This window comes from Gorilla gorilla, chromosome 11 (genome assembly GCF_029281585.2).
Source record: "Gorilla gorilla gorilla isolate KB3781 chromosome 11, NHGRI_mGorGor1-v2.1_pri, whole genome shotgun sequence".
Taxonomy (NCBI): Eukaryota; Metazoa; Chordata; class Mammalia; order Primates; family Hominidae; genus Gorilla; species Gorilla gorilla.
Window position 1 is genome coordinate 111273545 of NC_073235.2, and position 21641 is coordinate 111295185.

Below are 21641 nucleotides of genomic sequence, written 5' to 3' on the forward strand. Positions count from 1 at the left end.
TTCCCCTAATAAATTCTTATGTATCTGTTATCTATCTATCTATCTATCTATCTATCTATCTATCTATCTATCTATCTATCTATCTATTTATCTATCTAAGCTATCTATTATCTGTCTCTATCTGTCATCTATTTATCTATCATCAGTCATCTGTTCATCCCACTGGTTCCCTCTCTCTGGAGAACCCTAACGAATATACCTAAGAAGAAACAATTCTACTTCAAAACTACAACATAAAATATTGCCTGGGCTTCCAGCTTGCTGGCTTGCCTTGCAGATTTCCGACTCAATACTGCATCAACTCTTACCTGAATTTCCAGCTTGCCAATTTGCCCTACATATTTCAGACTGGCCAGCCCCCACAATCACATGAGCAAATTCCTGAGAATTAATCTCTCTCTCTCTCTCTCTCTGAAGATATCTCCTATTGGTTCTGTTCCCCTAGAGAACCCTCATTAATACAGGCCACATGGAGGATGATTGAATTCTTCAACAGATTTTGAGTCCTGTGAGTAGAAAGGAAGAAATGAATGCAAGGTCATCAATGATAGCACTCATTACACTATTGTAATACCACAGTCAGCCAATTAATTCAGAGAGGAAGGTAGAACAGCTGATGGGAAGGATGACAGCAAATAGCCCTACAACAATTTAGATTTTTCACTGTCCGTTTTTGGTTGATAATATGCTTAAACATTTACCTTAGTAAATTCTGGTAACTTAAGACTTGCTGATCTTAAAAAAGACCATGTAGATTTCAATATCAAAACAATTAAAAATGGATACACTAGTTTATCTATTTTTTTTGAGTCCTAGGGCACGCAAATACACAGTCTTAGTGTTTTGACACATTTGACACATGATTCAAAGACTAATTTGACACATTGATCATTTGTGAAAGAAAAGAGAAATGTAACTGGGATTTAAACAAATTAAATATACTACAAACGTGTTAAGCTGTGTATGTTATGTCTTTAAAATTGTGTATTATTGACATTATTATTTGATTTTATGATGACTAAATCATTTTCTCTCAATTAATCATCATTTTAGGCTTAGATCCTTTATGGAGCCAGCACACACACATCAGGCAAAGGGCATATACTTCACACCTTGAAGAGAAGACAGGGCCTTAACTACTTATACTTTTCATCTACTCCTCGACTTGCTGCTTCTTCCCCTTGACCTTGGTGATTCCTAAGACAGGTCAGTGGTACAGAATTTGACAGTGTCTTATGTAATGAAGTGAATTTTTCAGGATGAATCCTAAGTAATCACCAGCTCATCTGTGTCCAGTCACACCTTTTTTCCTAAAAAATTTCATTTCCTCCTGCTGAATGCACAGTCATTGCTCCAGTGTTTATTCCCTGATCTCAAAAAGGAGATTTCCATTAGATTTCAGCAGTCGCTTCATATTGCACCATACTGACTGGCAATAGTCTCTATGGCTAAAAGACAAAATAACCCAGAATCTGGTTTCTCAGATCAGACCAGGTTTCAGTTCAAATGCTCACTGTCCTCCTGGAGAACGCCTTAGGCTAACTTCCTTCTTTTTATTTTCCTGATTAACCCATCTTGTTTCTGGCAAAAAATAACAGAGCTAGTATAAGTGAGATTTTGTAAGTGGATATTAAATCTTGAGGTTATTGTATTACGAGAGTATTTCCTGAGCTGTGAAATAATTTACTAATGAATACAAAGTAGAAATGCATTGCATGAAATCCTATCAATATGGTATGAAGTATTATCAGGGTTCAGGGAACCAAGAATTTCTGCTCTAAGCTACTTTTTAAAATTTTATCAGACAGTGATGACAGCACAGGAAAAACCAACTAAATCAGTTAGGTTTTAGTTTTTAAGTATCCTATCAAGCAAATATAGTCAGCTATAAATTTCAAGAACAATAATTTTAAATGAAGAAAAGAAATTAACCTAACATTTATTAGGCACTTACTATGTGCCAGACACTGTGCTAAATGGTTTTATTTCCCTCAATATCCTTATTTTACCAATGTGGAAGCAGAGGCTAAAAAAAGTGAAGCAACCTGCCCAGTTGCAAACCAGGGTCAATCTTCTAGGCCTGTGATTTTCCCCCTACAACCTGCTGAGCTAAATTTTCCAACACCTTTGCCACAGTAAAATGTGTTTCATGGTGAATCCCCAGGTTAATAGGGTAATCATTTTCAGAGAGGACAGGACAAGTTATCTAGTTATTGAATACCTAGTTTTTACCAGGTGCTGTGCTGGATAGCACATATAGTTTCATATTCAGCATCTCACAATTCCCATTTTTCTAGATGAGGAAGCTAGAGTTTGAGAATTTAGGTAGTAAGCCCAAGATCACATGGCTGAGTGGAGGAGCAAGACATTCAAGCCAGGTACCTGTGCCCCGCTTCTCTACGCCATGCAAAAGCTTAATCACTTTGGGTTAAAGTGTATAGGACTACAATACGCCATGGCTATTAGGACTGAGTTATTAGAACCTTGCATATCATTTTGCAAAACAGCAAAGCACCTAGGTGCAATTAATGACAAGAACATGGGACAGACATATATAAATTCATAGACTGAGAAACTTACTGGGTCCTTCTTTCCCCACTTGTAAATAGACTGGGAGAGTGGGTTTGGGAAAAGTGGTTTAGAAAATGCTCCACATCCTTGTGTTCATAAAGCCAAGATAGTTAAGTATTAATCCTGCTGAATAATCTATTTTTCTCCCTGCATACTCCTTTGCCCTCTCTTATATGATGTCAATGTCAGGGCATTTTCAGTGTGAAATAACAATTATAAAATAACTAGAATCTTCCTTACACTGTATTAAGCTATGTGGCCTTGTTTAGCATTACTGTGTAAATGACACATTAATAAGAATGTCTTAGGTATATTTCAATTGTTACTCATTTTTTAGCAAGGTCTGAAAGTTGTGTTAATATCTTTCTTATTAATAACTCTCATTAAGATGGGTAGTTTTAATGATGCTAACAATTTCCTTTCAGTTTATTTCAGTTCAACAAATATTTATTGTACATCTATTGTATCTCAGGTACTGGGCTAATGGACTAAAGGCTGGAGATGTCTAGATGAGCAGAGCAGTGCTTGTTCACCTGCTCTTCAGGTGGTGGGTGGATAAACAGATGGCTCCCACTTGCTAGGGTAAGAGGTAAGATGGAGGAGGGCACAGAGAGATAGGAATGTATATGTACCAGACTTCTCTGGAGCAGATGACACAGATTTCCAATTTATGGATTTGCTCATGGCTCAGCCTCTCTGTGGCCATTACCTCTTAGCAAAAGAGGACACATGTATGATAGACTGTACTTCCTTGCACACATTATTTCCATGTTTATGTCTTTCCTGGGTAACTTGGTGTATTAGTCTGTTTTCACGCTGCTGACAAAGACATACCCAAGACTGAGAAGAAGAGGTTTTAATGGACTTACAGTTCCACGTGGCTGGGGAGGCCTCACAATCATGGCAGAAGGTAAAAGCATCTCACATGGTGGCAGACAAGAGGAGAGAGCTTGTGCAGGGAAACTCCCATTTTTAAAACCATCAGATCTCATGAGATTTACTCATCATCATAAAAATAGCATGAGAAACACTGGCACCCATGATTCAATGACCTCCCAATGACCTCCCATTGGCCTGGTATCAGAATTGTACATGATCACTTTCACCATATTCTATTAACCAAAACAAGTCACAAGGCCAGGGCTAATTCAACAAGTGGGGAAATGGACTGTATTTGTTGATGGGAGGAGTTGGAAAGTTACAAGGCAAGGACATATAAATATAGTGAGAAGAATAGTTGCAGTCATATTGGCAAATAATCTATTACACATTATCAAAAGGGCAAGTACTTTTACTTTTGACAAAGAAATCCTAAGTCTAGGCATCTAACCCACAGAAGACATATGAAAAAAATTATATGTATAAAATTATTCATTGGAACACTATTTATTGCCTTCTAGCAAAAGAGGAAGCCGCCCAATAGTCCATTAACAGTGAATTGATTCCATAAACTACGCTGCATCCACACAATGGCATACTGAATAGGGGTATATCTGAAACAAAAGTGCCCAGGAGATGAATATTGTTGAAGCTACTCATTATGTTTTTCTCTCTACTTTCATATATGTATGAAGTTTTTCATAATGAAAGGAAAAATAAAAGAACCTAATTTATTTTTTTCCATGACCAAATAGAAACAAAACTAGAAAATGAAATGAAATAGAAAATGAAGCCCACTACTTAGTTTGTGTCAGAGAGTAATGCCATGTCTCCGAGAGGTAAGAGGTAAGCTATTTACATCTCCAGCACTGTAAACAATTTAGCAGCATTCAAAAAATACTCATCAAAATTCTAGTTTTCTTGGCTAAGGGAAAGTTCTTTTAGTCAGCAAGGCTGACAGCACCTCCCTAGGGGTACATATGTTATAGGGAAGAAATAATTGCATGTTCAGAGTAAATACTCTCCAACTTTCTACAGCCTGCATCTTGTTAAATAAACTACTTGAATGACGTTTTAGAAACAGAAGCTGATCTAAAAAATATAGTTCTCCTTTTGACATTTTTTTCTTTGCCTTTGCAATGTTAGCACTTTGTTCAAAAAATAAACTATTTTAAGAACCCAAGTACCCAAAAGTTCAGGTTTTATTTTGAACATGTTAGTAAATTGCCCATAGATTTTCCCAAAATAAACCTGATTGTTGTACCTTAAGTTTCATAAAGAGCTGCTGTCATCCAACTATTTGACAAATAGTTCCAACCACAGAAGTTGCTGGAAAACATCAAAGGTGCCATTTATTTAAGGGGAAAAACATTTCTTCTTTGAGTTCTGTGTTTGGGTTGAGGAGCAGAACTCTGTTGTCATCCTACATTTGGAATGGGAATTTATTCTGAGGACTGGGTAAGGGCCTGTAGATGTGTTAGACCAATCAATAGCGTTTGCCAAATTATCCTTCTGGACCCGAAATGCTGAAAATTATCATTTCTGGGGAGTCTCTAATCATAGTCTACATTATTTGACTTGTTTTTGTAGTTATGAAGGAATACAATGAGAAGACAGCAAGAAGGCTCATATTAAGGTGACATGGAGCTTTCTTAACCATTTGCTATTGATTTCTTGACTTACTATTCTATTGAAACTTTTAATGATTATCAGATTGTATAGCTTCTTCTCAATGTTTGTTTTCAGCTGAGTTGTCATTTAAATATTACTTTTTAAATCAATTTGTCATTATTAGATCACCAGGAACTTCCTTTATTTGTTTATAAACTCCCTCTACCCCCATTGCTTATCCCACACCCTCTGTGGATGTCTCAGGCATGTCTATGGCTTAGCCATTACCTCCATGGAGGGGATATCTACATCCATAGGACCAGTAGTTCTTATCTGGAGCCTCCCAAGAGTGAATCTCTCTGCTGAAATGAGTCTTTTTGTAATCTTGTGGGGTACTCACCCAATTTTTTGGTTAGTAAAACGAAAGGTAAGAACACAGCATGAAGTAACAATTTCCCTCTTCTCCTGCATATCACAGAAAGGAAATAAGACTTAGAAAAAGAAAGCCACATTAACTCCATTTTTAGCTATATTAAAAGACACTTAAACCCAAGGACTCAAATAACTGCATGAAGATGACTGAAGCAATGAAGATTTTCACAGAAGCTCTGCAAAGCAAGGAAGTTGTGCAAAGCCAAGCCACCAGGGTACAGGTGAGGTGAACCCAGTGGGAACAGATCACAAAGAAGACTGGCAGAAGCGCACTTCCTATTGGTAATGAGCCCATTCTAAAGTGACAATTTTTAATCCATTGCAGAAAGCAAGAGCTGCAAGATTGGAGGAAGACAGGGTGGAGAAGTGCAATAGCTGGGCAGAAAGGAGTTACCCAAAGAATATCCACTGCTTTCGATTCCATTCTTTCTCAGACATGAATTGCAGGCCTAGCAAGTCCTAATAAGAACTAAAATAAAATAGTGGTGTAGCTTCTGACTGGTGGGTGTCCCCTGTTTTTTTCTTGAGTGCAGCTCCTAGAAAATAACAAGTTTCTCTCTAAATTTGGAGTCTATGCTCATATTTGGTCCAAGAGAAGCTCCTTTGCTTAATGATTTAAACAATCATGAGGATTCTATATCCACTTTCTCCTTCACAAGCTTCCCTGTGTGACTGAGGCATCTTTCTTGATTATGGTGAATTCTTTAACACACAGATGACCAATTAGCAACTCTCATATTTAGATAAAAATGACTTACATAGTTAAGAATTTTCAATTAGAATTTTAAATTGGGATATGCATTCTTCAGTTAGCCACAGACAATATTTCTCCCTATTAATTTCACACATTTTACCTATTGATTTCACAATTTCTATTGCCTTTCTAATCCCTGAAGGCATTTGAACTGTTTGACTTAGGTTAAGTAAAACAGTCTTCAGAAAAGGACAGAACAGAATGTAACTGTTATCTGTTGTTTTATCTTATTCTAACTTATCAGCCTTGCTCCTTCATCTAAGCTAGGGAGCACATTTTAGCTACTCTTGATTATATGTAATTTGAATACTTATATTCCATTTTATTTCAACATTTATTTGGTGTAATCCATCTTCTCTCAAAGATACAGTAAACTCAAACAAAGATTTTACACCACCATTTTCTTTCTTTCTTTGTCTTTGATCATCAAAAACACAAGATCAAATTTCTTTTCCCCAGGATGCCTTGAGAATGTTTCAAGATAAAACATTATTGTTAGAAAATTTATTATTTATTTTTCTCTGAAATAGCTTCAATGCTTATCAAATAAGTTCAAGTCATAAAATAGTTCCTGATGTTTATCAGTTGTTAGAACACAATTTGCCACACTCTTATGGCGTTAGTGGCCTTTTTGACCTGAGGCCACTCTTTATTTTGAACATTTTATTTCCTGGAGAGACTGGATGAAAAACAGTTTCATTATTTTAGAATCCAAAACATCCTGGTTTCTATCTATTTCCTATAAATTCTGATTGAAAGCAAACTAAATAGTTTTTCTTCTTCTTTTCTTTTTTTAAGTAACTTCTTATACATAGTTGTCATATGTTGTTATTTTCTAGGAGCTGCACTCAAGAAGAAAACAGGGGACACCCACCAGTTAGAAGCTACACCATTTGGCATGTTTGACATTCTGCCTGGGAAATTCCTCAACTAGATCCATAAGTTCATCAGATATATTTTATATTGTCCACACTCTGCAGGTTATAGTTTTTCTAAGCCTTTTGTCATTATGTAACATGGGTCATCTTTTTTTTTTTCAGCCTTTTTTTTTCAGACAAATTCCTCACTGCCTTTAAGCTCTTACTATCAGTATTCTCAAGAGCTTTCTAACTTCTGACGGCTGGTGGTCACATAGTCAATGCCATGTTGTTTTAATTTTGTGTTATGGCAGTGTCCCACTTCCAGGTGTCAAATTCCATTCTAGTACTCTTTCGCTACTTCATCGCTAGCTTGATAACAAACCATCTCAAACACGGTAGCTTTAAACAACATCTGTTTTACTATAGCTCACTGTTTTGTGGGTAGGAATTTGGGCAGTCTTGCTTGGGTGATTATTCTGTTCCACATGGCATCAACAGTTGTCACATGTTAATATTCAACTGGCAAATGTACTGGCTTGGAGGGTGTGGAACCTTGCAGGACAGATGAAAGACTGGGCTCAGCTGGGACAGTCAAACCAAAGACCTACATGTGACATCTTCAGCATTGTCGTTTCAAGGCTTACATGGCAGTCTAAGAGCAAGTGTTCCAGAGAACAAGGTGGAGGCTTTGCGGCCTTTTATCATCTATCTGCAAAAGTCACAAAGCATTATTATTATTATTTGCCATTTTAGGTTGGCTGAAGCAGTCACAAGCCAACCCAGATTCAAAGAGGGGTCAATTAGAGGTATATTACAGAATTTGAACTTCTGTATTAACACTGCTATGGCATACAACAAGATTTTAGAATTTTGCTTAGCCATAAGCACCAAAAATGGACAACAAATCCCATTTAAAGCTTATACTAAATCAAAATCTGTGCTATATAATTCTGTGAGTGGGATCATTTTATTAAGAGGAGGTAGCAATTCTCAGACAATGATTACAGAAAAGTGCTTAGGTTGTTAATAATATATAAATGTAGTGTTATCATTAGCATGAATATTAATTTGATGATACAAAAATAATATTTCTATTATCACCAATGGATAAAACTCTTCAGTATAGACTATATGAACCACCTGCACATATACATAGAGAACTACTTTTTTGATAGTAGTGTTTGTGGCATTCATGCATCTAGCAGAAAAACACTTAAAGGATACCCATCACCCATCACCTGGGACATTTGTCATTTGTATCTGTTGGGACCATTCCAATTTGTCTCTTCTGTCTATTTTGGAACACACAATACATTGTTGTTAGCTATACTCACCCTACTCTGCTATCAAACATTAAACTTTTTCCTTCTGTCTAACTCATGTTGGAGTTTATTTATATAGACATTATAAAGTGTATAGTATCCAAAAACATAAAACATCTGCTCTTCACATCAATCTACTGACAAAGATAATGAAAATAAAAATCAAGTTTCCAAGGCAGGTGGATCACTTGAGCCCAGGAGTTCAAGACCAGCCTGGGCAACAAAGTGAAACCCCATCTCTATAAAAATTTAAAGAATTTAACTGGGTAGTATCTGTGCCTGTAGTCCCAGCTACTAGGGAGGCTGAGGCAGGAGGATACCATGAGCCCAGGAGTTCAAGGCTGCAGTGAGCTGCGATCCTGCCACCGCGCTCCAGCCTGGGCAACAAAGCATTTATTTTTAAACTTTGTTTAAAAATAAATAAATAAAAAATAAAGTTTCTATTTGCAAGGCATTGAAAAATACGTGTCAGAATGAGGGCACTGGATAATATGGATCTCTAATCTTTGAAAACATAAATTGCAGCTGTGATGAAAATACATTCACCAAAAAAAGTCCTGGCATCACATTTGCAGCAACATGAATGGAACTGCAGGTGGTTATGTTAAGTGATATAAGCCAGACACAGAATGACAAATATCACATGTTCTCACTCATACGTGGAAACTTAAAAAAAAAAAAAAAGTCTGTCTCATGGAGGTAGAGAATAGAATGATAGTTTTGAGGCTGGGAAGGGTGTGTGTGTGGAGAGGGAAGAATGAAGAGAGTCTAGCTGATGGGCATGAACATACAGTTAGATAAAATGGAAAAAGTTTAACGTTTGATAGCAGAGTAGGGTGATTATAGCTAACAACATTGTGTATTGTGTATTTCAAAATAGCTAGAAGAGAGGACTTGGAATGGTCCCAACAGGTAGAAATGATAAATGTCCTAGGTGATGGGTGGTGGATATCCTTAAATACCCTGAGTTGATCACTGCATATTCTACGCATGTAACAAAATATCACATGTATCCCATAAATATGTACACATATTATGTATCAATAAAAATTTAAAAAAGAAATTCTGACATTAAGACACAGTAGGGTAAGGGGAGAACAATTTTTTTTTTTTTTTTGAGACTCGCTCTGTCACCCAGGCTGGAGTGCAGGTGCTCCATCTCAACTCACTGCCCTCCTTGGTTCAAGCAATTCTCCTTTCTCAGCCTCCCAGGTAGCTGGGATTACAGGAACCTGCCACCACGCCCAGGTAATTTTTGTATTTTTTTTTTAGTACTGACGGGGTTTCACCATGTTGGCCGGGCTGGTCCCAAACTCCTGACCTGAAGTGATCTGCCTGCCTCGGCCTCTCAAAGTGCTGGGATTATAGGCTTGAGCTACTGTGCCCAGCTGAGAGCAATTTTTAAAAGATAAGTATATGAGTTTTCATTCTGTTTCATACTTACTGAGCTATTTTTACCAAAGTATCAAAATGTAACAAATATCAACTCTCTGATTTCATATCATTTTACAGAATTAAGATAAAATCTAATCTCAATCCAGGGAACAGGATTAATAATTGTAGATTTTGGATTTTTTTTTTTTTGCTATAAACAAACAAATTATAACAGGCTTTATCCTTAATAAAGTTAGTTAGGTCCAAGAGAAATAAAAATGTGAGAAAGCAAGAATTTCAGTGGAAGTCAAATTGTTATACAACACTCTACTTCTTTGAATTATTGGCATTTATGTTCTTAGAAGAGTCATCTCCATGATACAGGCGTCAGTGAGAATGTTAAAATATTTTTGAGGCCTAGGGAAAATGTATGCCAATTAATTAACTTGTTTTTATCTGTGATTCTCTCATATGTTAAATTTAATAAGTTAAATAATTACATAAAGCAAGCTTCTCAAAAATAGAAGCCTCCTTTTTAAAGAAGGGAAATAAAAATACTGAACTTAGGTTAAAGTTAACTTAGCATCTAAATAAAGCACAAAAATTTAATCATATAAAACATTAGTATTATTGTACCAAGGATGTGGTGGCAGAGAATATTTTAAAACAGATTTTAATACACTTGGGTGGGACTTCTGCTGTTAATTTGCTGTATGACTCTAGGTAGCTCACATAAACTCTCTGGTTTCCCTCTCCACAAAATGAGGAGTTTTAGCTATTTAAAATTAAAGAACATCTTCACGATATAAATATTTTATTTTTTTATTTTATCACAGGGAAAATTTAAAATCAGGCATCAATATGAATATGCAGAGTGGTTTTATTGGTTTTATGAGCTGTCTTTTAAAATGGAATAGGGCAAAAATCAAATATATTAGGGTTGTTGATGTTTCTCAGATTTCCTGTCATTTTAACAGACTAACTGGTCACTCATCAAGATGAAAATCACATTAATAGAAAACTATTGTTCCTTAGAAAAATGTGTTTGAAAAGCTTTGTATCATTTTAATGGGTCTCAAATTAACCTACCTATTCTGTCAAGGATATGAGATAGCTCCATGACTAATATTTTATTCTTTGTGAATATTTCCTTCCCAAGTTCTACTACAGTTAATATCTAATGTCTAAAATTTTTTCAAACATTGCCTTGCAATCCTTCTTAAATAATTTCACTGAAAACGTGTGCCTTATTTATCTGTATCAGAATTAAATCCCCGTGATTACAAATTCCTTAATAGCAAAGGTCAAAAGAGAAGTTAAAATATTTTCCTTGTATTTTTAAAACTCAGAAGTTAACATATTGTCCTTGTATTATTAAAACTCAAAAGAGAACTTAAAATATTGTCCTTGTATTATTAAAACTCATAGTCCTTCATAAGGACTATGAATATATGAAAATACAAAAATATTCAGTAGGAAAATAAAAAAATATTCAGTAGTAGCTACTTTATTCAATAAATCAGTCAGTCCATTGTCGACCAATATTTAGAGTGTCTACCATGGGCGGGGCACTGATCTACATACCTGGGACACAAGGAGGATTACTGTGCTTGAGGATATTATTTTCTAGTAGAAGGAGACAAGCAATAAATAACTAACAGAATTGATGGGTGTATTACATAGCATGTTAAGATGAATAGAAAAAAGAAAGTGCACAGCAAACAGTGTGTTCGGGAGTGCTGGGGGACAGAATGAGGAAGTCCATTGCAGATTTAAATGGGGTGGTCAAGGAGGGCTTCATTGAGGAGACATCTGAGCAAACATTTCAGAGGTCAGAGAACTAGTCATGAGGGCATCGCAGGGAGATGCATGCCCAGTGGGGAGAGCAGTTCTTGCAATGGCCCTGTAGTAGGAGTGCCTAGTTTGTTGGAGGAACAGCAAGAGGGACACTGGGGCTGGAGCAGAGCAAAGCAAGGAGGAGAGTTGTATGAGAAAGGGCCAGAGAGAGAACAGGGAGTGACAGCTTTGCAGTCTACCGTAAAGACCTTGGTGTTTATTCCGAGTGAAATATGGAGCCTTTGAAAAATTTTGAGCAGAGAGTGAATAAGATTCGACTTATATTTGAAAGGGATCACTCTGTTGGTCATATTCATAATAGACTGAATGGGAAGGCACGAGCAGAACCAGGGAGAGCAGTTAGAAGGCAATTGCAATAATTCAGGGACAAGGTGATGGTGGCTTAGACCATTATGGTGGCATAGAAGTGGTGAGAAATAGTCAGATTTTAAACATGCTTTGAAAGTAGAACCAAAGGATGGTTGTGTTTGCTTCCTGGGAAGGGTTGAGCTTATAACAAGCGTCTTGGTTGTGAATTGAATTCTGTTGATATAGTTGAAATTCTGAGGGCTTGAGCCTCCTCACCTTTTCCAATGATGAAGAGAGAATGCCTAGGGTAGCCATCTTAGTTCAGTGTGGGCTCATGTTTGACCCTCATTAAGGATGGGAAGAATTTGTTCCAAATATGTGGGCTTCATTTTGCATCCTGTTGATGGATGTTCTTTATCATAATAAGAAATGTGTATTTCATGAAATCAAAAGTTCCTTTGGTGAAGGAAGTCTGTTATAATCTTCAAAAACATAATTATCAAAATGGTTTGTTTACTATAACATTTAGAGTCAGTGTAAAAGATCACTGAATGAAGTGGCTTCTAGAGACGGACATGCCAGTTGCAAATGTCCGTGCTGCTACGTAACTAGTTTATCTTATTTACTTTATTAACCCTATCTTATAGCATTGTCAGCAATAAAGTTATCTTATAGCATTGCCAGCAATAAAGAAATTTACATATCTGAATAACTTGGAACTTTCTATATAATAGTAAGTACTATAAAAGTATATGTGAATACTATTATTTCTTTTGTAATGAAATGTCATGTTACAGTCTATGGCTGCCTTTGAATACCTGTCATCATTTCTTTTCTTTTTTTTTTCTTTTTTTTGTAGCTGCAGATGGGGACCAGTTCCTCCCATCTTTTTAAAATTATACTCTAAGTTCATTTCTTCTCCAAACTCTTCATTAGACCCTTAGCTAATTCCTTACCTATGAAGACAGTTAATAACCATCGTCTGTTCTCTGCATGTACTATTAATCCAGAAAAACCTGGTTACTCTGTGGCTTCGTCCGGTTGCTCCACAAGAATTACTTCTACGTCAATGGGGGCATATTCCATGTTATCTAACAGCCTCCGTCTACCTATTGATGTTCCAGTTGGAGGTCTCAAAATTATTCAAAACATATTTTAAACTAATTTTAGGGATTTTTGTCATTAGCAATTTGGCACACTAAAGGTTATGAAAGGTTCCTGTTACATAACATCAAAACATGCTTAATAAAAATATTTTATATTTTTTAAACTGCCATTTTAAATACATTCATGAGCTTGCCAGAAATCTGCTAGATGCTAGATAAAGCCCACACACTTAGAATAGTTTCACTTATCTCCAAATAGAGGTCAAGAGTGCTCCAAACATTGAAGAAATACCCATTTTAATCTTACACAATATCTTCCAGAGAACAGAAGAAGAGGAAATACTCCCTAATGTATTTATTAGCCTGCAAAACCTTGATACCAAAACCTGAAAATAAGAATGAGAAAGTAATGCTATAATTCAATATCATCCAAGAATAGAGATTCAAAAACCCTAGACAAATGATAAAGAACTGGATTCAGCACTGAATAAAAAAATCACATGCCTTCATGAAGTAAAGTTTATTCTAAAAACAAAAAGTAGGCTTGTATAGATTGTTGTATATTTTTATAGATTGTATAAACAATTAATGCAATTTCCATAGGTACCAATAAGTGGAGTAAACCACATGATCATTTTGCAAGATGTAAAAAGTTTTTGACAGAACTAATATTCATTTATGATGAAAACTCTTAGCAAACTAGAAACAGAAGGAAATTCATTAATATGATGAAAAGAATCTAAAAAAATCAAAATTCAGTATGTTAATGTAAAACATTGAAAGCTTTTTCTCTGCAATCAGGACAAGACAAGGAAGTCAGCTACCTCTACTTTCCACTTCTGTTCAATCTCGTGCGAGCAATCTTGGCCATACATTAAGATTTAAAAAAAAGAAATAAAAAGTATAAGAATTAGAAAGGTACAAGCCCATCATTATTTCCAGATAACATGATTTTTGTACATAAAACAAAATACAAAATATTTAACATGATTTTGTACCTAAAACAAAATACAAAAGAATGTGAAAATAGAATATTGGATTCTATAAGACAGTTTTACAAAGCAACTGGGTACAAAATCCACTTATAAAAATTTGTTGCATATGGTATATTTTTATGTACCAGCAACAGAGAGTTAAAAAACACATTTTTAAAAAAGATAACATTAAAAATGGTACCTATGGTATTGCATATTTCAAAAGTGCTGAAAGAACAGACTTAAAATATTCTCACTACAAAAAATGGTAAATATGAGAGGTGATGAATATGTTAATTACTTGATATAATTTCTCTACAATGTATACAAATATCAAAACATCACACTGTGCTCCATAAATGTATACAGTTATTATTTGTCAATTAAACATAAAGGTTTAAATAAAAAACAAATCTAAGAACAGATGTGCAAGGTAACTAATATCCAGAATACACTCAATACAAAATGATAAGAAAAAGACAGGCAACCTATCATAAGAATAGGCAAAGATTTGAGTGAATCTTTCAAGAAAGAGAAAATCCAAGTGGCTCATAAACATAAGGGAAGGTTGCTCATTTTACTAATGATTAGAAAAATGTAAATTAAAATCATGTACCAGTTATAGAAAAATTGTAAATTCTGATAATACCATGTGTTGGTGGGGATGTGCGGCAAAGGTACCTCTCTCACAGTGTTGGCATGAATGAACTTGGTACAACCACAACGTGAAAGAGTTTGCTTTCTCCAGAAAAGTTGAAAATGTGTATAATCTATAACCAATTTTAATCCTAGAGAAAGTTTTGTACAAGTGCACCAAGAAAAATATATTGAAGTGTTTATAATAGTCCCAAGCTGAAAACAACCAACTTATCTATCAACTATACACCAGATAAATAATTTGTGGTACATTCATACAATAGAATACTATGTGGCAATGGAAATAAAACTACAGCTGCACATTAACATAGATTAATCTCACGAACAAATGTTGGTCAAAGGTAGCAAGTTACAAAGGAAAACGTGTAGTCAGAATTTATAAACAAATTTCAAAATCAGGAAGAATTAAACTATGTTGTTTAGTGATGAATTTAGTGATGGTAAAACTATCAAGAAAAGCAAAGGAATTAATAGAAGTTAGGATAGTGGTTACTTGCATAGGATAGGAAATGGGATGTGACCTAGGAGGGATGTGAAGTTGGGGGTGACTTCTAAGTATTGGTGATGTCCTGTTTCTTAACTTAGGTAAGGATGGCAGGGAATTACGTTAATGATTGTTATTGTATAAATCTATCTATCCAGCCATCCATTATGTCCTTCCATTCTCGCATCCCTCCATCCCTCCATCCCTCCATCCATCAGTTCATCTATCCACCAATTCATCCATTTATCCATTTATGTGTCTCTTTCTGGATATATTTCACGATTAAGAAAAGTTAAAAAAATGATTATGATTAAAATGCCTGCGTGCTACATGTGCTTATAAGCTCGTTAGGAAAACTATTCTAGGATACCAGCTTATTCACTGGCTTCTGAGTATTCCATATCAATAATACCCCACCTGGGTGACTAAATCTTTCAGAAGAAAAAATGCATTTAAAAAGATGTAATATAGTATTTGAAAAGATAATCTTCAAAGATGAAGTTCATGCCAAAATACTAATTATTATTTTACTTTGAAAGTAATTACAGCAGTCTGTCATTACTCTTTTCTCATAGAAAATAAAGGCAAATTAGAAAATACATATTTATAATGAAAAATAATTAATCTTTTATTAATAAAGCATTTCTTTGTCTTTGTCACTTTCCCCAGATATTTAAAGCTAACACATGTTATTTTTGTTTCTTTTGCTAGCTATGCTATTAGGATTTAATTAAATGGATGCCAACATCAAGTAAACCATCTCCAAAGATGCCATGAAGCTCTCCTAATTGCAGGAAAATATCAGAGGCACTTGATTTGAGTCTTTCAAGTACGGAAATAACAAATTCAGTCTCAACAGACCTATAGTGAATGAGGTGAGTCATTTTTTTTTTAAAACTGAAAAGCTCTGTTTTCAGAAAAATTTGGAGTGGCAAAGAGTTTCAATTGATCCATGGAAGATAGTACTTTTATTCCCCCAAAGCATTTCTCTTAAACCATCAGGCTTTGACATAGATGCTTATTATTAGATCACTTCTACAAATAGTGTAGACATTGGCTATAATAAAATGTAATATTTGGCTTCCTATAAATTATATTCAAGAGTTTAGTGGTATACCTGGTATTTTTTAGAGGTGATCTCCAATGATTTTGGGACTCAATCCTTCAATTGGAATTCATGTGAAATTCTACTTTTCGTTTGTTGTACAAAATATATTTTAAAAATCTTTCATTTAAAAAGATAAATGCAGTATGAAAGGAACTCAACAAATCTGAGGTTGGTTTGGTAATAGATGCACAAGTGTTTCTTATTTTAAGTAGATTTTTATACGTCATGCATTTTGAATAACAAGTTGTGGACCACTGGGCCAGCAGACATTAGAAAAGAAATCCAAATGGAATTAGATGTATTCATTGCTTGTGAGTACCTCCCAAAGGAATGGAAAAGACACAGACCTTGCAGACACAGAATGGATAAGACAATAGGATAAGGACACTAAGGCAGCAGGAATGATTCTAGGAGTGTATGCCAGAGACCCCCTTAGAGGGCAGTGTAGGGCACAATGCCACATAAGGCTTTACACTGTCTCAAGTGAGGGCGTGACAATGGACATGGGTTCAGCACATTACTGTTTATATTTTTCCTACACAATCAGCTCTTCAGTCATCAGGGAAAACTACATTGTATTTTCCATTTGGGGAAGAAACTTACATTTTTGGCTAAAAGGAACATTTTCATTTTTAAAGTTGATTCATCTGCTACTTTGGCAAATAGTGATGCAACAGAGAAGACATATTTGTTGTGTGTAAGTGTGTGAGAGAATTAGTAAGCAGGAAGTGGGTTCCATTAATGCAGCAGCTATCATTAAATATGTAATTTTAAAAATACAAATTTCAAATACTAGAAAGGAAACCAATTTGATAGTCATAAATCAGAAGCAGTCATATCTAGTGCTGAGTGAGATGCTGAGGGTGATGCCAAAACCAGAGTGACCCAAGGTGAATTTTATTAGTTCTTTATAATAGACTATTAAAATAGAGACCATGGCATTTTAAAGACACTATGACTCTTTAAATCTAAAATAAACACATGAATTATGTTTGAAATTACAAATTTATGCTCACCTTCATATCTCAGACATATTTTAGATGAACATAATGAGATTAAAGATTCTGGGTTATATCAGCATAAAGAAAAATCATCTTTTTCTCAATTTTGTTGACATTTAATGTATATAGCATAAAATGTGCAAAATATAAGTGTACTGATTGATGGATTTTACAAATGCATACACTCATCTAAAACAACGACCAAGATATAGAACGTTTCCACTGTCATAGAAAGTTCCCCCATGACTTTTTCTAGTTAATCTCCTCCTTCCACCCTCAGGAATCATCTCTCTGATTTCTATTACCATGGATCAGTTTTGTGTATTCTAAAATGTCAGATAATGAAGTCATATAGTATGCATTATTTTGGGTCCTTTTTTAGGTTAACATAATGTTTTAGAGATTCAACCATATGTTTATTTTAGTAATACATTTCTTTTTATTGCTGAGAAGTATTCTAACAATATATGTGGTATAGGTGAATATATCACAATTTATTTATTTTCCTGTTGTTGGATATTTTAGATTGTTTCCAGTTTTGGCTATGGTGAGTACAGTGGCAATGAATATCCTTGTACAATTCATTTTCAACATAAGTGTATGTTTTCTTTTACAAGAAACTCAAATAGTTTTCAAAAGTGAATTGCCACTGGTATTCTTACAAGTGATATATGAGGTCTGTTCACTCTAAAGACTCACCATTTGGTATTTTCAGTCTTTTTAGTATAATCAGTTCTAGTGGGTATGTAGTGGTGTCTCACTGTGGTTTTATTTTGCATTATAATTTAGAAGACTAAGTTTATTAAGCAACTGTTTATGTGCTAATAGCCAATCTGACTATCTTCTTTTGTGAAATGTATATTTAATATTTTTATTCACTTTATAAGCAGAGTTGTTAAAGTTCTTAATTTTGGTGAAGTCTACTTTATTTATTTTTATTTATGGCTATGCTTTTTGTGGCCTGAAAAATCTGCACACTTCAAGGTTACAAAGACATTCTCTTATGTTTTCTTCTGCATGATTTATAGATTTCCTTGTGTTTAATGTTTTTAATACACATCAAATTAATTTTTGTGTATCATGTGAGGTTCAATTACTTTTTATTATTTTAAAAATAAGAATATAAAGTTATCCCAATACCATTTGTTAAAAATACTTTCTTTGCTGTTGTATTTCATGGTAGTATTGTTGAAAATATATTGTACATTGCTAAAAATATTTTGATCAAATATGACTGTGTCTATTGGTTCCATCGATCTGTCTGTCTATCTTTATATTGATACCTCACTGATTTAACCTTATGGTAAGTCTGAAACTCTGGAAACGTAAGTATTCCAACTTTGTTCCCTCTTAAAGATAGTTTTGGCTATTCGAGGTCATTTCAATTTCAACATAAAATTTATAATCAGCTTTTCAACTTCTATTAAAAAATCTGTTGGGATTTTCTCTTTTTTTCTTTTTTTTTATTATACTTTAAGTACTGGGGTACATGTGCAGAACATGCAGGTTTGTTACATAGGTACACACTTGCCATGGTGGTTTGCTGCACCCGTCAACCCGTCATCTACATTAGGTATTTCTCCTAATGCTATCCCTCCCGTAGCTCTCCATTCCCCGACAGGCCCCAGTGTGTGATGTTCCCCTCCCTGTGTCCATGTGTTTTCATTGTTAAACTCCCACTTATGAGTGAGAACATGAGGTGTTTGGTTTTCTGTCCTTGTGTTAGTTTGCTGAGAATGATGGTTTCCAGCTTTATATATGTCCCTGCAAAGGACATGAACTCATCCTTTTTTATGGCTGTGTAGTATTAAATGGTGTATATGTGCCACATTTTCTTTATCCAGTCTACCATTGATGGGCATTTGTGTTGGTTCCAAGTCTTTGCTATTGTGAACAGTGCCACAATAAACATACGTGTGTATGTGTCTTTATAGTAGAATGATTTATAATCATTTGGGTATATACCAAGTAATGGGATTGCTAGGTCAAATGGTATTTCTGATTCTAGACCCTTGAGGAATCACCACACTGTCTTCCACAATGGTTGAACTAATTTACACTCCCACCAACAGTGTAAAAGTGTTCCTATTTCTCCACATCCTCTCCAGCACCTGTTGTTTCCTGACTTTTTAATGATTGCCATTCTAACTGGTGTGAGATGGTATCTCATTGTGGTTTTGATTTGCATTTCTCTAATGACCAAAGATGATGAGCTTTTTTTCATGTTTGTTGGCTGCATAAGACGGCGATGCATGTATAGATCAATTTGGGGAGGATTATTATCTTAACAATATGAAGTCTTCAAATCTAAGAACATAGCATAGCACTCTATTTAATTATATCCATACTTTCTCTCAACAATATCTTTCATATTTTCTTTAAATTTGTTATATATTTGTGCTTGTTAATGAAAATGTTTTTATTTTAATTTTATTTTAAAATTGTTTCTAGTAGTATATGGGAAGATACTTTTTGTATATTAATCTTGTATCCTAAAACTTTGTTAAGTCAATTTTGGTTTTAGTATGTGTCTTAGGATTTTGTAAGCGCAGGACAATGTTGCATGACCATATTGTCTACAAATATACTGTTTTTACTGTATCCTTTTCAAATCTTATATCTTTTCTTCTTTTTCTTTTTTGTTCTTTTTTTAAAAATCATATTTCACTGACTGATAAAATATTGTATAGAAATGGGCAGAGAGAATATTCTTGTTTTGTACTCTTAGGGGGAAAGCATTCATTAATTCACCATTATGAATAATAATGATGTGTTAGCGATAGGTCTTTGTAGATGATACTTATTGGAATGAGGAAGATTTTTCTATCCCTAGTTTGCTGAGAATTTTTTCATGAATAAGTTGGATTGTTTCAAGTGCCTTTTCCACATTTCTTGAGATGATTTTTGAAAAATTTCTTATCATGGTGAGTTGCATTTATTTTATTTCAAATGTTGAACTAACCTTGCATTGCAGGGATAAATCCTACCTGGTAATGGCGTATTATTCTTTTTATATATTACTGGGTTTAATTTGCTGATGGTTGATTGAGTAAGATTGCATTCCTGAGGTTTATTGTGCCACTAGGTTATAGTGGCCTCATTAAACAGATTGATAAATGTAACTTCACTACTTTCATAAGGAGTATTTGTATAGAATTGATTATTTATTCCCTTAATTTTTGATAGAATTCACTAGTAAAATCATTTTGGTTTGGAGTTCTCCTTGTGTGAAAATTTTGGTTATGAATTCAATTTCCTAAAGACAAAGAGCTATTTATATTTTCCTTTTTTTAAAAAATGTAACTTGTGTCTATCAAAGACCTTGTTCATTTTCTTCCAGCTGTTAAATGTATTAGCATAAATTTGTTTATAATATTCCTTTATTATCCCTTTACTATTTGTGGACTCTACAGTGATGCTTCCTTCTTCTTTCTCTATATTGGTAATTTTCTGCAAGGTGTGGTATGAGAACCTACTGATGTGGTTGACCTTTCCTATTAAGAGCTAGCATTTCCCTTTTGTGGCCTTTTCATTGTAAAGCATTAGGAGGCCCCTTCAGGATCTGCCCGGACTTAGCTGCCCCGATAAAGGAAGAGAGGAATGAAAATACAAATGAACTAACAAATAAATGTTAGCCAGTATATACTAGCACAAGCTAAGGGAGTACCTGTAGGATTGGATATTTTTGTTGATTAATTAAGGAAGCTGAAACATAAGACTGATAAAGGATAACAGACAAACAGAGAGCCAAATCATGAGTGAACTCCCATTCACAATTGCTTCAAAGAGAATAAAATACCTAGGAATACAACTTACAAGGGATGTGAAGGACCTCTTCAAGGAGAACTACAAACCACTGCTCAATGAAATAAAAGAGGATACAAACAAATGGAAGAAAATTCCATGCTCATGGGTAGGAAGAATCAATATCGTGAAAATGGCCATACTGCCCAAGGTAATTTACAGATTCAATGCCATCCCCATAAAGCTACCAATGACTTTCTTCACAGAATTGGAAAAAACTACTTTAAAGTTCATATGGAACCAAAAAAGAGCCCGCATCGCCAAGTCAATCCTAAGCCAAAAGAACAAAGCTGGAGGCATCACGCTACCTGACTTCAAACTATGCTACAAGGCTACAGTAACCAAAACAGCATGGTACTGGTACCAAAACAGAGATATAGATCAATGGAACAGAACAGAGCCCTCAGAAATAATGCCACCTATCTACAACTATCTGATCTTTGACAAACCTGAGAAAAACAAGCAACGGGGAAAGGATTCCCTATTTAATAAATGGTGCTGGGAAAACTGGCTATCCATATGTAGAAAGCTGAAACTGGATCCCCTCCTTACACCTTAT

At 34.8% G+C, this 21641-nt stretch overlaps 1 long non-coding RNA gene across 3 annotated transcripts in view; it reads left to right on the top strand.

Moving 5' to 3' along the window:
• The first annotated feature begins 15790 nt into the window (after window positions 1-15790).
• Window positions 15791-21641, top strand: part of LOC109025813 (uncharacterized) — a 192877-nt gene continuing 187026 nt past the window's right edge. For all 3 annotated transcript variants that reach the window (XR_008677455.1, XR_002004804.3, XR_002004805.3), the window contains exon 1: window positions 15791-16044. This is a non-coding gene — a long non-coding RNA (uncharacterized lncRNA). The remainder of the gene's footprint in view (window positions 16045-21641) is intronic.